The sequence below is a fragment of the Falco biarmicus genome, chromosome 5, assembly GCF_023638135.1.
Source record: "Falco biarmicus isolate bFalBia1 chromosome 5, bFalBia1.pri, whole genome shotgun sequence".
Classification (NCBI taxonomy): Eukaryota; Metazoa; Chordata; class Aves; order Falconiformes; family Falconidae; genus Falco; species Falco biarmicus.
In genome coordinates this window covers 57823980-57840274 of record NC_079292.1, presented here as the reverse complement: position 1 = coordinate 57840274, position 16295 = coordinate 57823980, and the positions used below count along the sequence as shown (strand labels likewise).

General features: G+C 49.8%; 1 long non-coding RNA gene across 1 annotated transcript; it reads left to right on the top strand.

The window, feature by feature from the left end:
• The first annotated feature begins 303 nt into the window (after positions 1-303).
• On the top strand, positions 304-14617 carry LOC130150549 (uncharacterized). Its single transcript, XR_008822253.1, has 3 exons — positions 304-451; positions 8908-8977; positions 12140-14617. It is a non-coding gene; the product is annotated as an uncharacterized LOC130150549 (long non-coding RNA).
• The last annotated feature ends 1678 nt before the right edge of the window (positions 14618-16295 follow it).

Sequence of the window (16295 nt, the reverse complement as noted above, 5' to 3'; positions counted from 1 at the left end):
GGGAACGACACAGACATTCAAAAAAATACACACACACACACACACACCCCAGCCAAACAATACCCGCAGTGTGCTGAGGGAAAGGGAGACCCATGAATTGGGAGTTTGATAAGGATTTTCTCCCGCGCGCCCGCTCTCTCAACAGCCCCTTCAGTTTTCCCAACTCCCCCCCCTCCTTCCCTTGCCGGCTTTCTTGTTTGGGCCTTAAACAGTGTGCTGTCTTTGTTCAGGATACAGGTGAACGACAATCATGTGATTAACACACACTCACACACACACACACACACACACACGCACGCACATAAAAAGCTTTTTAAAAGCGTCCAGCTTGCTCCAGACCCAAAGACGGGAGAGGAAACCCGGGCTAGGAGGAGCTGAGGCAGCAGCGGTGGCTGGGATGGGGATGGCCGCTGGGATGGACGTCTCTCTGCAAAATCCCTTTCCCATGGAGGTGGGCACGTGAGACAATTAGGGGCAGGAGGGGGGGGGCAAGGTTTGGGATTTGGGTATGGGAGGGGGTCCTGCCCCTGCTGCCGCCTTGCCCACGCAGGACAGGCTGGTGTGGTTTTGCACTGGCTGTGTCCCCCTGTGATGCTGTGGGAAGGACAGGGGGTGACCATCCCAACATTGTGCTGGGGAGGGGGATGCAGAACTCTCCCCTTCTCTCCCTGCTGGGGATGGGTACCAGGTCTCCCACGCCAAAGCCAAGCCCAGCTCCCACGTGGGATTTGCATCTTTGCCAGCATGAGGCTTGCTGGTCCCGCCATGGCTAGAAGGGAGGGCTCGGTGAGCAAGAGGAGGGTGGCAGCCCTCCTGCTGGAAAAGGGGAATGTCTCCCCGCCCAAATCTGAATGGATTTGCTCATTCCCGTGGTAGACCAGGAAGGAGACAGAGAAAGGGAGAGGACCAGGAAACTCAGGTGGTTGTGGGAAGGTTGTGGATGGCAGGAACAGTTGACCCATGCTGGAAGTCCTGCTGCCCCAGCCAGAAATAATATATCCAATATCCTCAGTGAGAACTGCATGGCCCCTTTGGTGTGGAGATGCCATGGGACCCTCTCACACCTCATCACCATGACCATAAAATAGCTGGGAAGCTGGCTACTCAATCCTGTGGGGGAAGTGGAGGGTAGTGAGGGCGTGACCAGGTGACCTTATGAACCATCCACAGAGGAAGTCATGAAAGAACTAGAAAAAATAGCAAGGTTTCAAACAGTTACTCTTTTTATTTGAAGTTTGGTTGAGTGTGATGCTCCAAGGAAAAGCAGGGAGGAGCAAAGGGAGAGGCCACCAAACGCTTGGAATATCTATGGGTCTGCAGCTAGTCTCACTCGTGAGACATCATGGGACATGACTGATGGCAGCCTGGGAGAGATCAGGACCAGGCCATACCCTTTGCTGGAGCACCCAAGCCCAGCTCTGTCTCCACCACTTCCTCATGCCCTTCTCTCCAAATTCCTCCCTGATCTGATGTCACAACCACCCTCCGAGGCTCCCAGCATGCAGGTCATTTTCAAGGCCTTTCCGTGAACAGAAGCAGCACAGTGTCCCCAGAGCCTACGTTTGTGTCACCCTCCACGATTCTGCGATGGCTGTGATCTCCAAAGAACTCTTCCATTTGCCTTGTGCCATAGGCATCCTAACAGGGAGCCGGGCACAGGAAGCACTGCTGGCCTCTGGTCTTCATCACCCCTTGCCAGTTTTGGCTGAAGCTCCCAATATTGGTCCTAGACCTTCCCAGACGCTTCTTTGCTTCCAGTCATGGGCATTGGCGAGCTGGCTGCCCGCAAGGCAGCCTGAGGAGAGATAAAGTGGTGTGGGTCACTCGGCAAAAGCAAAGACCTGCCTGCAGCCCTGCCTGGGTTTTGGCAGCACCACATCACATCCATGTGGTTACAGGACAGTTAGCTGCAGGGGGTGTGCGGTGAAACAAAAGGCAGGCAATGCCTGGAGTTGTTTACTACCCGAGTTGTTTGTCAATCCAGTGCCCTGCACAGGGCAGCAAAAGAAAGGTTGCAGCAGCTGCCCTGCTCTGGGGTTATCATTCCCCATGGGTGACACAGCATGGGTGATGCTGATCAGCATGCAGCACTGCAGTCCCATCACCCCAGGATGGGATGGGAGTCTTGGGAAGCTTTTTGGGGACTGGGTCTGGGATGTGGTTGCAGAGTCCCACGTGGCTCTGGAGCAGGAGAAACCCCGTTCCCTCTGCAAGGCACACCAAGGGCTGCTGCAGGTGCAGGGAACCACACTGCTGCTGCCACTGGCATGCATGCCTTGATGTGGCCGAGCAGGAGGCTGCTCAGCAGCATTTTTTGCTCTAAAACAGTGGATTATGGCACCAGCTGATTTACAGAGGAGGTGTAGGGAAAACCTTATGGAACGGAGAGAGGAGAAGCACCCCTGAGCACTGAAAGACTCCAAACAACTCCTGGCCCATCGTCTTGGTCAGCTCATTGTTTCATGGGTGCACAAGGACTCGTGATGGCAAAACAGGACAATATTCCTGCATTACTTGGGTCTGGGAAGATCAAAGAGGAATGGGGTAAGCCTGTCTGTCTGCTACCTGCTCTGATGAGTGGCAAGGAGCCTCCCTGGCTGTTAACCCCCTCATCTCCTGCTGGAAAGGCCAGGTGTACCTCCAAAAAGTGAACCCCAAAAAGCAAGCGCTGAAGGGGTGGGGAGCTGGAGGAGAAGTGGACAGGGTTTGCCTTTTCTCAGATGGAGTCTGGCATATCCAGTGTGATGTGATGGAGGGAGCTGGGTGCTCTCAGTCTGCACGACAGAGAGATGCCGAGAGGGGAGAAAAGGGGAATTGTACAAGATTGTGCAGAACAACGAGAAAAGGGGACCCTCCCAACAGGACCTGTGGTTGTAGTAGTGCTGAGTGACCGCAGTGGGCTTGTTCAGCGGTGACCAAGGTGGCTCCGGGGTGATCTTCACTTCTGCCTGTCTTCTGGCTGCAGGGAGGCTCCTGGGGAGCCGGGGGAAGGGTTAAGTCAGGAAGGCTTCAGCCTGCTGCCTTGGCCCCTGTAATTCCTCCAGAGAGTAGGACTGGGAGAACAAGGAGCCCTTTCTGTTCACAGGAATTAATAGCAAAGAGTCATCTGGGGTGTCATTCAAGCCCTGATCAGCTCCCGGAGGAATGTGAGGGAGAGTGAGCGAGCGAGGGAGCACAGCCCAAGGCTGAGGCACCAAAGCCAGGGCAGGAGCCGCTGGGCTGGTAACTAGTGTTACCAGCTGGCATTTGGGCAGGGGACTGTCTTCCCCTTCACCCCAACCTCCATGTCCCCTCTGCCCTGTGCAGGGGCTCACCGTGACACCCGTACTCAAAGGTCCCTTATTACCCACTGCTTCGTTGCAGGGGGAAGATGTCCCAACCTGTCAACACCACAGCTTCCCCTCTGCTGAGCTGGGAGGGATGGGCCAGGCAGACAGGAGCCAGCACAACCCCACTGCCCTCATGGTGGACATGAACCCCAGCAGACATCCCCTCTCCAGGGCTTCCCCATTGCCCCCAGCCTGTGATGGCCTTGGGGTTTGTCCTCCCAAGCCAGCTTGCCCATGGAGAGGGTCTCTAGGGAGCCCTCAAGCATGGCCTGGGACATGGGGTGGTAGCTCAGTGGACCACAAAATTCACTGCTGACCCCTTTGCCACTGCATCATTTTGCCCAAACTGACTTGGTCACTGCAATTTTGGAAGAAAAAGATCAGGCCAGTGAGTTATGTCACTAGTGTTTCACAGTGTTGCTTCACAGCTGCACAGGAAGGCTTGAAAGTGCTGCATGGTGACACTGCAGCATTGCCTGTAATGGCGATCAGCTCTGGTGAGACAAGTAGATATTTTGGCCATATGTCTACTAGCATGAGAAGGAGACCTTGGAGTGGTCCACCCTGTTCCATGGCCCCCTGCTTCCTCTCTGCCCAGCTGCAACATGGACTGCCCACGTGACCATGCCTGGTAGCACAAGGTGACCCAAGGCTCTCGTGATGCAACGTAGTCAACCCTACCATACAGAGACGATGGGGTCCTCAGGGCAACCCTTTGGGTCAGCATGGCCACAGCATGGACCACGATCCGGTCTGGCAGTGAATGCAGGTCAGGCAGACGGTGACCTGCATGAAAAGTGACCAGAGCTGCGCTGGAGTGCAGGAGTTGCTTTTGCTGGCCGAAATGCACCTCACCAAAGCTTCCCCTCCTCCCCACACACATCAGGTCAGTGCAAAACCAGGCAGCTTAAGCACTAATTCTGCATCTCAGCATCCTCTAAGAGATGCACAGTGCTGCTAGGATGGACTCCTCCGCCCCCTCCCCGCTCCTTGTACCACCACCACAATGAGTATGCCTTGTCATAGAGGGGTTAATAAATGATGCAAGAAAGGAGCCCTTTAATGCACGATGACCTTTGGCCTTTCATAAATCACAGTGTTGGGCTGCAAGTGCGCAGGGGGCGTGAGGCAGTGGGGGGAGAGTATGGGAGGGGGTCCATGCAGCTGCGCCACGGAGTTGACATTGTTCCCACCATCACTAAAGTGCAACAAATCCCTCTATTGTGTTCCTGGTTTATCTGGTTCCTCTTGTTTATTAGCAGAGGTTGTTTGGCGCTGGCTCCAGCCCTGGGCGGGTGGAAAGAGTGTTGGCACGCACCAGAGGAGGGGAGGGAGTGAGTGGGGGGGATCGGGACGGGAGGACGAGAGCAGTTCATCAATGGCTGTATTGTCCCATCTTTTTTGTTGCTCCTGTAATGATATGTTCGAAAAAAGGGGATTAAATTAAAAAAAAAAAAAAAAAGGCAGAGAGGGAGAGAAAGACAAACGGCACAGAAGGACTTGGTAAGAATGGCCAGTCTGGGCCCACAGCGGATGCTGTTGCAGCTGGGGAGGATGGGTCGGGATGGAGCTGCGACGGGGCTGCTCTGTGCCTTTATGCTGCTTATTCAGGTTGGGAGTTGTGAGCCCCAGTGGCTTGGGCTGGCCCTTCCCGTGCCAACTCTATTCATGGCCAGAGGGGACCACGTGCGCACAGCAGAGAGGATGGGGCGGAGGGAGCAAGGGGCTGGAGCCAGCGGGGAAGGGGGGGGAAGGCTATTCTTCATGTCCCTCGAGGCTGAACCTGCGTTTGTACAGAAGAGGCAGCTGGGGGGTACAGCATCTTCTCAAAGCACTAGCAGTGTCCTTCATCCTGCTTGGTCATCATCCCCCAACCTGCCCACCCATTAGGAGAAGCACCAGGGCCCCTTCACAAATTAGAGATTTTCTTGCGCCCAGACCTTGCTTGCGCTTGCATTTTTTCCCCTGCAGCTGCCTATGGACACATCCCCATGGAGAGTTCCACTGGTTTTCATAGGGATCAGTGGGACAGTGCTGGAAGATGATGGTACTTTGGTCACCTCTTTGCCTAAAGATAGATGACAGCGCAGGTAAAACTGCCACAGCAACAGGAGCTTTGCTCGTCATTGCTCTGCTTGTTGCTACCCATGGAGCTGAACAGATGCAAGCATCCCTAAGAGGTGCACATCCCACCATAAATAGCCTTACTGAGATCAGAGTGAAGTTTGTTGAGATGAGAGTGAAATTCTGTCTGGGATGCTCAAGGGCATTTTCCAGTTCATCTCAGGCCACTACCTGGCCAGTTTTATCCCAGCCACACTGTCTGTTTCTGCTCCAGTGTCTCCATCACCTCAGAGGTGTTGTGTAGGGGCACATTGATCTGGATGTGCACAGGAGCTCTGCTGTGATTTTTTTTGTTTTTTTCAAATGGCATAAGTCAGAGACCGAATCATTCTGCTGAACTTGAAATAGCAGGTTTTATTTTGTGTTGTTAGACTCTCGTGTCTGACCTCTCATATTTCAACCCAGGTCAAGTTTTAAATGCAAAAAGCTGGTTTGAAATGAAATGTCAGAAATTCCCTTTGAAAATGTCCATTCGCAACATTCTGGCACTTAGAAAACGTAACAGTTTAGGAACATTGTCCTGAAATGAAATGTTTTGATATTTTAAAAATCACACGCACACACTCACTTTCCAGCCAAAATTACTTGTTGAACTAGGTTTAGATCTGCAGCTGGTTTCATTCCCCTGAAGTCCCATTTCTTGGCAAATTATTGACCAATAAATGCTTCCCCGATATCAGTCATTCCCACCCTTAGGTGATGCCACATCCTTTCCATCCCTGGGAGGTCTCAGTGTCTCCACAGACTGCTGGATTGTGCTTGGATTCTTTGTTTCCCCAAGTCCCACCTTGCCTCAAGTGATCTCAGGACCCCCAGCAGCCCCAGCAGGCCTGCCATCAATCTGTGCCACCCACCCTCTGAAGGTCAAGCATGAAGCCCAGCGCTGGCACTTAAAAGCTAGAGGTTTAAACTCATGTAACGTGGTCACATGTCTTTGTGTGGTTGCTGCTCAGGGTGTTTCTAAAGGGACATATGAGGAGCTGGGTCGCGGGGCTGTGAAGGTCTGAAGCTGTACAAGTGGAGGGGAGGAAAGGAGGGGATGGGATGGAGGGACCTCTTTTCAACAGAAGTGGCAAATGAAGTGCGTCAAAGCTGAGAAACATTGCTGACTTAATTAAAGCTAACATTTTTGTACCCTCTTCTCCCATGTAAATATAAAATGAGAGTGAGCCATCCCACTGGCCACATAGAGATGAGTCAGGTAGCGACAAAAGGATTATACAGCTGTCAACAGCTTCCCCCAGCCCCTGATTTCAAGAGTGGTTCAGTTCCCCACCTCCCCCTCTGCCCATCACACTCTTTCTCCAGCACAAGTCTGATCAGCTTCTCCACTATAGGAAATTCTCAAAGCTAATTCTGGCTTACCTGTCAGCTACTGCTTCACAGCCAGTAGGTACCTCCATACCCAGTGTCATCCAAAGCATCTTCATGTAAACTCTGAAAAGAAAGAATGAGTAATTCCCACCAGCAGTCAGTATCACAACTTGTTCAGATAAACATCATAGAATCACAGAATCATACAATGGTTTGGGTTGGAAGGGACCTTGGAGATCAGCTAGTTCCAGCCCCCCCGCCATGGGCAGGGACACCTTCCACTAGCCCAGGTTGCTCAGAGCCCCATCCAGCCTGGCCTTGGACACTGCCAGGGATGGGGCATCCACAGCTTTTCTGGGCAACCTGCTCCAGTGCCACACCACCCAAGTCCACCTGTCCTTCCCTTCCTCTAGTCCAGTGAGAGGGGATTCATGGGACTTCTGGATTACAAACCTGAAGAGTTATAGGGTTTTCCTTGGAAAATCTGGTCACACAGTGAGTTTAGCAGCAACCTGGAAACAGAGTACAGTTTGCCTGTGCCAACTTGAACCAGCAGCAACACCAATCCTACACCTGAGCCAGTCAGTCACAGAAATGTATCAAAGCCAAATCGCCTTCTGAGACATTCACATCTCTCTTTTTCTCATGGGCAGTCTAAGCTTTGTCTAATCTAAGGCTACCTACCAATCTCATCAGCTCTTATAGCAGATGGCACTGGTGGCTTTGAAGGAGATGGTCTTGTCTGCCCAGACTAGGTCACGTCATGTCACAGAAAGGACAGAGCACTGGGACCTGGATTTATAGCAGACAAGTGCACCCCTGAGTGTCCTCAAAGGCCAAGTCGAGCCTGAGATAATTCCCCTGAGAGCAGCATCTGGATCACACCATAGATGTCCCCAAGAGCATTCAGTGTGTGGTAATGAGGACCGACCAGGCTGCCTCAAGGCTGTGCCTGCAAAGTCATTATCCACATCAGCAGAAAATGGAAGAGAAAATAAATACTCACCACGCACACAAAAGAGGATATGCTACTCCAGACAGTGTGGGGAGACACACCTTGGACACTGAGGTCTCAGCTGTGCTCATGGTGAGCCTGACTCTGCTTTCAGTGGCATGCCTTGGAGCAGGGACAGGACTGTGGCACTCACCATGAACATCACAGTCTGAGCAGCTGTCAAGAAAAACCATTAGGTTTTGCTTTCTGAACCCCAGGGAAGTTCAAGGAACCATTTACCTGCCAGAAGTGGTCTGGGAGTTTTTACATGGCTATCAGCATTGGGCTGGAAATTCATAACAAGCCCAGATCAAGTTCCTAATCAAGAGGGATGTCTGGGATATTTTAAATGCAAGTGTCACCTCTTGGGAACAGCACAGGCCCTGCAGCTCCACAGAGTCACACCCTGCACATTTTGCTCTGAAGTGGGAGAGGAGTCACAGCCCATCGGCCCCTGGGACGTGCAACACAGTGACTAGAGGAGCATGGCACTGCTTGCTGAACATCCCGGCCCAGATGGCACAGCTGAACCTGCCGGGCAGCAGGATTCCCCAGCACCGCCGGCTGCACCAGTGCCTGCTCCTGTGCTGTCTGAAGCACAGCTGTCTCATGTCCCCTCTTCTCCCTACCCCCCAGGAGACCACAGAGCATCCATGGTTCCCTGGCCACCAACGTGGCCCCTCTGTCAGGGGTCCCCTCGATCGCTGGTCAGCTCTGTTTGAATTGAGACAAGAATTTCTCCCTCATTCACACAGTCATCTTGCCTTCCCCCTCCAAGCCATCAAAATCCTCTTTCCCTGCCTCCCTCCTTCTCCTTCCCGCCACCTCCCCCTTCTCTCCCTGGAACTTCCCTGCAGCTGCAGAGCTGGCCAGACAATCGGGTGTTTTAGAGAAATACATTTTTGGGCTAATTTGCCATGCATAAGTGTTTCTCTTACCCTTTAAAGGCAAGGAACAAAGAGCACATTCTCTGGGAGCTCTGCCCTGTTGTGAGCAGCCCTGCAGCTGTACAGCACTGTGCTACCCTCCACTCTCCTGCTCCACTCTCTGCTAGTTGTGTATGGAGATGGGGCTCTGCTTCTCCCTGTGGGACCACAACGTCTCCTACCCGTCACTACAAATTTCGTTCTGTTTTTTTTAAAGCAGAGCCAGAATAAGTGGGGAGGGAAGGGATTTGGCAGCACCATCACCTAGACTGACTTGTCACATCATCCAGGTACAATTTTTTATGTTGAGACATCATTTATTTGGAACCAGTCCGAATTTTCTTTTATGTGGGGCTTCATCTGGTGTCCAAGTTAATTATAAATATTTATTTTATCCCCTTGATAAGTAACACTGTGCAATGCATTCCACGCACCATATTAGACTGTAAGAAATCTTATGCTATCAAGGAAACTTAGTCATTAAAAGAGAAGTCATGTGTGAGGCTTTCAGGTCCTATTTCCTCCCTTGAAACACTGGTAGCCATCCTTGCTTGGGGAATTTCTCAGACAGGAGGATTTTCCTTTTTGAACTAGGATGTTCGGTTATGAACAGATTTGACCTGGTGGACCTGACTGGGAAGAAGATGCGCATGTTCTGGCATGAACCACTCGCTGGTTGTGGGAGAAGGAGATGGCCTGGAGCAGCTGGACACTGAGGAACTAAAAATTTTTGTCAGCCTTGTGGGGATCCCATTTCAGCACTTGCTGAATAACCTTTTTGCTATCCATGGGAAGCTGGTCCAGCAAACAGCTTCCCAGATGAGGCAACAGGTTCTGGTATAGGTGAAACAAGGCTTTTAAACCAGCCACAGTGAAGTCACTTGCTCCATTCCAGCAGCCCTGTATCCTGGAAAACTCTTCCCATCAGCCCACTCCAATCCACCAAAAATATTAACTCAGTCCAAACCAGTCACATTTTCAGCTCCGAATTCAGCACAGTCTAAAGCAGCTAACCCGGTCAACTCTAGCCTACCCAGAACATGCCTATCACAAGCTGCCACCTCAAACTTGCATTCAGATTGCACTCAGTCCACATAAATGTAGCTCAGCTGGGTCAAATCCAGTGTAACTCAGACCAAGCCAGCCATATGCAGGCCATTCTAACCAAATTCAAGCCACACTCCATTCAGGGACCAGTATAGTCTAGCCTGTCTAAGCCAGTAAGGGGCTGAACCAGGATGTACCAGCTGCAAGGCAACAGAAGCTCAGCTCTGAGACACTTGAAATGTGTTTTTAGGTAAAAATGTCTGGATCTTACAGAAGTCACCATGACTTTAAGAGCTTGTGGCACTTTATCTCAAACAGGTTAACAGCATTGGTCCCCCTGAAATGCCCGGCACATCATACCGATACAGATGCATTCATTCTTCAGTTCACTTCCACACCTTGTGTCCTATTGCTTTGCCTCCAGCAGATCCTCTTGACTCAAATCCAGATGGATCTCTTGCAAAAAAAAAAAAAGAGATTTTGCTTTAAAATCCTTCCACCTGTTTAAGGAAAAGTCTTCCACTGTTTTAAGGACAAATGGGAAAAGAAGAAAGAAGAAAGAAGAGAGAGGAGAGGTGAAAGTGTCATGAGCAGAAATGTATTTGGGGGAATACGTAATACAGGAAAAGGTGAAGGCCTTATTGGCTGGAGCCTAAGATCCTGAGCTTCTAAGCTAGGAAAGGCCAGCTTGGAAGAAATGATAGCTGGAGGAACATACAGTAGAATAAGGTATGATTGGCAACACCACCCAAGGACAGCAGGACAGGTTGAGCCTCACCTGGCACAGCCCACTAAATCCTTCCCTTTCTGACTCTTTAGGCTTTTTGCGTGCAGCAAGGCTGGTAGCCATACCTATGTAAGAACTAAGTTACAATAGGAGGCCATTAGTGGAGCCAAGGCTCAAGGACATGCATTTATTGGTAGTGTGGTGGCACTTGTTCTACACAGAACATCACCTGCTCTTAGCTCAGCTGAGATTTTAATGGTCTGAGACTCCTGCCATGCTGTGCTACTGTGAATGAGCTGTGTGAGGGAGCAGTGCAGAACGTCAAGCTTCCTAGTTTCCAAACTGCATTTCAAACTCCAGGATTCACTCTTCTGACCTTGCAAGTGACTCCATTAAGTGCCAGTCAGGTATTAAAACCATAGTGCCAAAAAAAAGTCAATTTCTGCTGGACTCAGAGCTGCAACAGTGAAAATCCCATTGAGCAATGGATGTAATCATATTTAGCAACCCCTCTGGGTAAATGTCCTTCAATCCCTCTAGGAGACTGAACTTGAAAATTTCCTTCGTAGGGCTGCAGGGGACATCACACAGCACAAGTGGTCTGAGTGGCACAGGTAGGTTGGCCACCAAGACCAAGTGCCAATGCAGACACCCCAAAACGCTATATGGGGTTAATGGGAGCAAAATTCAGCTCCAGCCTTTGTGGTTACCAACTCAGTGAGACAGAGAGAGAGAGAAAGAAAGGAGAGGAAAGGGAGGGAGAAGGTTAGGGAGAGGGGGAGGGCAGATTTCTGTTGCCACATGATTTTCCTGGTTATTTTCAAAGCGCTGCTCTAACACACGCACACGAGTCCCATGTGATTGCTTATTTACGAAAGCACAGTCGTAATGTTTTGTGCATCTCACATCCGCTCAGCAGCCCACCTGACTGCGGGCTCCGTGGGCACCCACTGCATCCTTTCCATCTGCGCCATCGAGCCAAGGGGGATGGGCAACCCATGATAGTGGACACTGCTCCTGTCCTGGCGAGGCAAGGAAGCAGAAAGGAGGACTGTCTTTCCATTTCCAAACTGCTCCTTACTTCCCTTTGCCTGGAGCTATGTGAGGATGCTCCAGAGGCAGGGTGCTGTCCCTTCTGTACTGTCATGGGGAGAAAAGGCATTTATTTCAGATCTGTCTCACTTCTTTCAATTTGCAGAGCACCTGGAAGCAAGCTCAGATACAAACAAACCTGGCATATGACAATATCCCATATTGGATCTTCAAATAGCTGCACATTCTCTTTCCCTGTGTAAAACTTTTTCTCATACCGTCATCACAGAAGTCCCCTTTCACCCAAATATCCACTCAATAAAAGAGGAAGCCTCCTTAGAAAGGGCAGGGAGGTGGCTAAGAGAGGGTGTTCACAATGAAATAAAGCTGGTTGTTTCTTTGAGGTTGTGGGATTTGGCCTACTGTCAATGCATTTGTATAGAGAACCTCTAACTCCAGTAAAATTGTTCTTATCAGCTAAAGGGAGGTCTAAGACATGAGCAAGAGAGATGCAATGTCGGAGAACAGATTTTTTGAAGGCCAACAATAGGAACTGAATTCACAGAGGCTGTGATGGGACAAGATTGTGCTGCAGCAAAACATACATTTTAAGTGTGGTGTTTTCCTTTCCTTTCTCTCTCCACAGTCCTAGGTGCCAGCATCCCTAGCAAAAATGTCAATGAAAAGGAGTCATTGCCTCATATGCTGCAAAAACCCCTCCAGTGATCTTTGCCAGTATTGAAGCTCCTGTGAAGAAAGGACATCTGACATTTTAAAACTTTGGTCTGGCCAAACCACCTAATGTCATTCCTGCTTCCTCTTCCCAGACAACCAATCCTTGCTTTAAATTGCCCAAGAGCCAACAGTGCTACCTTGCCACACAGATTACACCTCCCACCACCATGCATCTTTCCTGCATGCTTAGTAAGTCGCCTCCATGAAGGGTTAATTCAACCAGGGCCTTTTACTCCAAGTTGTTTTCCAAGTAGCTGAGAGAATAGGTCTCTTGTTACAAACATGGCTTCTGGGCATTTGGTGATGCTTTCCCTTTTCTCTCTCTCTGTACCACAAAAGAATCTTTTGTTCTTGTCCCTCTGTCTCATTTACTCTCCCCCACCCAGCTCTCGCCTCTTCCCTCCATTGGCTGCCAAGTGACTAAGGAATGGCAAAAAATGACCATAGCTGGTCATGGCAAATATTTCTTCAGCTATTATCTGATAGAGACCTTGAGCATCTATGTGAAGGGCCCTCTGCCTTCCCTCAGGCTTCTCCTAGAGATAGGGGAAAATGAGTCGGACACAACAGGGCAGGATATAAGTTGAATCAGTCCAACATGCTAATGGAAATGTCTTTCAAATGGAGTCATGGTGCCTGTTTCAGGAAAATCAAATGATAGGGACCCAGAGCTGGCAGGAGTCCAGTGGAAGCTTCAGTCTGCATTTATTAAAAAACACATGGGAGACACAAAAAAGTCACTTTCTGGCTTCCACATTTACTGATTCAGCTGTTTGTAAGCTGGAATCAACACTCTTTGTTGGATAGATTGTAATGTCATATAGTTTCTCTGCACTATTGCTATAAATCTGGTTGTGCGTGAGCTCCTACCACAGAAAAGCTGTGACAAATCCCCATGGACATCATGTCTTCCCACACCCCATTGAATTACCTCAGGCATTCCCACAGACATCCTTCTAGATATAGCCCCTTGCACATACTGCTTCACTGAGTCATTTTACACATACATACATAGATATGTAAAAGTTCACATGATGCTAAACTCACTGCAATTTCCACGATGACTTTTCTGCAACAGAAACAATTCCCCAGCCAGATTCCTACCTCCCTACCTTTTAGAGCATTTGGGTATACCCTTCACTGATACTGCCTTCTGCAAGAAAATCAAATTCTTCAGTCTCACCTGAAGCAAATCTTGCTGGTTTTGCCTTTCTGCTCATCTTCCACAGACCCTCTTCACTACTCTGACTACCATTTGTCCAAGTCCATCTCAGTTTGTGTTGTTCTTTAGGTGAACATGGCATATACTGCCTGGCTCCATCTGCCAAGCTTTCTGTACTCTTCTTGCATTCAGTGCCTTAACTATTTTGGAAAGCCCTTGAAACAATCATTACCTTTCAGCCTTAGTGACTTCCCGCACACACGTGTACAAAGCTGTGGATTTAAGGCGTTATCTGGAGAATTTTTATTCCTGTAGAGAAGGGAAATGGACTATACAGGTAAATGGACCATTATATACCCACATTAGAAGGACTTGTCTGGTGGATTTTAACCAAGCTGGTTAAAACATCATGAAAACAGTGCACTGACAAACTCCTTATATTCATATGACTGTGCTCACAATTAAGATTTGTGCCAAGTCAACTGTATCTGTTTTGAAGCTGCATGCAGAGCAGCTTTCATTGTAAAGCATCAAACCCATCTAATATGTAACAATTAAGGAACATATAATAATGCCTCCTGGTTTGATAGCATCTAAATGAATCCCAACATAGACAGAGGAGTCCTTATTGCAATCCCAGCTGTGCTCCCCTGTCCTCACAGTAGCTCTATCATACAGGGTGCTCGCCAGGAGCGTACAGTCAGCCTTAGTAGATAAACACTGATCATCTCCATCGCAAAGCATAACTGAAACACCCTGAGATGAAGAATTTTACCCGTCAGAAAAGCAAGTCTCTGGCAGAACCAGAAACTCATTAATTCAAATGTTGTGCATCTAATGCTACAAACACTAACCTCCCCACCAAGCAGTGCCCCGATAAAGCAATGCATTGCTGGATCCTCTTAGAAACCCCTGTTTAGCAATGGTGAAACAAGGAAAAGGATTTGCTTCTCCCTGGCTCCAGTTCCCCTTTACAGGGTGAGATCCCACAGTCCTGCAATGGAGACTACTGCAGTCAAAGGCAGTACACTGCCTAGAGGGCCCCGTCAGGGTCATCTTTGCACACTGTGGAGACCAAGAGGTCAGCTGTTGAAGTCCCTTTGGAAGAAGAGAGTCTACCACCATCTCTTTCACAGATGTGAAGCCCAAGGATGGATTATGGATAGATAATTTTGGATGAATCAAGAAAAGAGAGGAGGAATAGCTGGATGGCTAAATAAAGCCAATGAGATCACATGTTCCGCCTTTTTATCTGCTTTTCTCTTTCTGCTTTTCGACAACAAAGCTTCCTTTGATACAGAAGAAGAGGGGGGTAAGGAGGGTGGGGACAGGGGGTGCCAGAGTCACCCCAATGGCCCCCGGTCACTTATCCACGCTCCTTAATGTGATGTTCCCACTGACAGAGGCAGAAAAAAACAGTGATCTCATGATTCCAGAGACAATTCATGCAAACAACGCTGGGAGATGAGGGGTGAAGGGGACAGGAAAGAAGAGTAAAGGATGGGTGAGTAAAGGCAAGAAAGGGAAAGGAATAGGGAGAGGGGACACGGGAAGCAGGACCTTAGAGGACAACTGTGACTAGAGATACAAACTGAAGGTCAAAATCCAAAAGAGGATGTGTAGAGGGATTGTAGGGAAAAGGAGAAAAAGAGGAGTCTTGAGACCAAGGGTAACAGGACTGGTGGAAGAACGTTAGGTATGACATTGTACGGCAGGACTAAGGGCAGGGGCAGGGATAAGAGTTGACTGAGTTGTGGAGTACGTAGGAAATGGAGGCTGGGCTCAGAGGCAGTGTGGTGGGAGGAAGAACAAGGGCTTGATATGAGCGTGACAAGGAAAGGAGGGGGAAGTACCTATGGGGTCGGGAGCAGAAGGGGTAAGACTTACGAAACTTGTTACTTCTGCATTCTGCTTACACAAAACCAGGTCACCAAATCTGCCAAAACAATAATCCTGGTCTCTTACAGCCCCAGAGCCAAGAGATGCCAGGAATGCAATGGGGAGAGAGATTTATTACCTGAGGCATTCAGCCATGTCCAAGGGAGGCAGTGGTGAGGCAGTGGGGCTGGAGACAGGCAGCCCGGTTTCCACTTTGGCTGGGCTGATGTCTCTGCAGGAGACCTTCACACCTGTGCAGAGGAGCACTGTGTGTGTATTACACCTCACCGGCCAGCAGCTGCTTCTTTCAGCCTTCTTCCTTTCCTTCCCTCCTGCCTTTTTGTTCCTCCTTCCCTTCTTCCCTCCCTCAATCCTTCCTCACCATCTCCACACAAGGAGACAAGAGCTCAGTACAGTTGGTAGGAGATGTCACACCTTCTTCCCCATCCTTCAAGGGGGACCTGCCACCCCAGCAACACTTGCCCATAACCAGTGAAGCAGCCAGGGACCAGCAGGAGGCTTCTGAGTCCACAGGGCTCCTGATGGAGTTGGGACAAAGAGGGGAACGAAGAACTGGGGAAACAACTGGGGAAAGTGTCCCCCATTATGAGCTGCCATCTCCATGTGTCATGGCTTTCCCCAACAGTGGTCTGTCCTGGGGGCTCATCACGTTTCCCCCCTCCTCTGTCTGCTCCATGGCAGCTAATCAGTGACCCACTGACAGTCTCTGTCCATCACTCATCTCTGCATGCAATGGGGTAATTAAACCCTGACCCTCCGCTCCTTTTATCCATTTCCTCTGCACAGTCACTCCCCGAAACAGCAGAGGGGAGGGCCTGCTGTGGAGGCTCCTGCCCCAGCCTCCAGCTGCAATGAAGATGTAAAGCACAGGAAGGACTTGTTGCAAAAGAAAGATGCTGAAGGGGCAGCCAAAGAGGTACTGAGTGCTAACAGGCTTCCCACATGCTTATGCTGAGCTCTGTTGACCTACCTCCATCACAGACATTTGTAAACATTCAACTCTTTA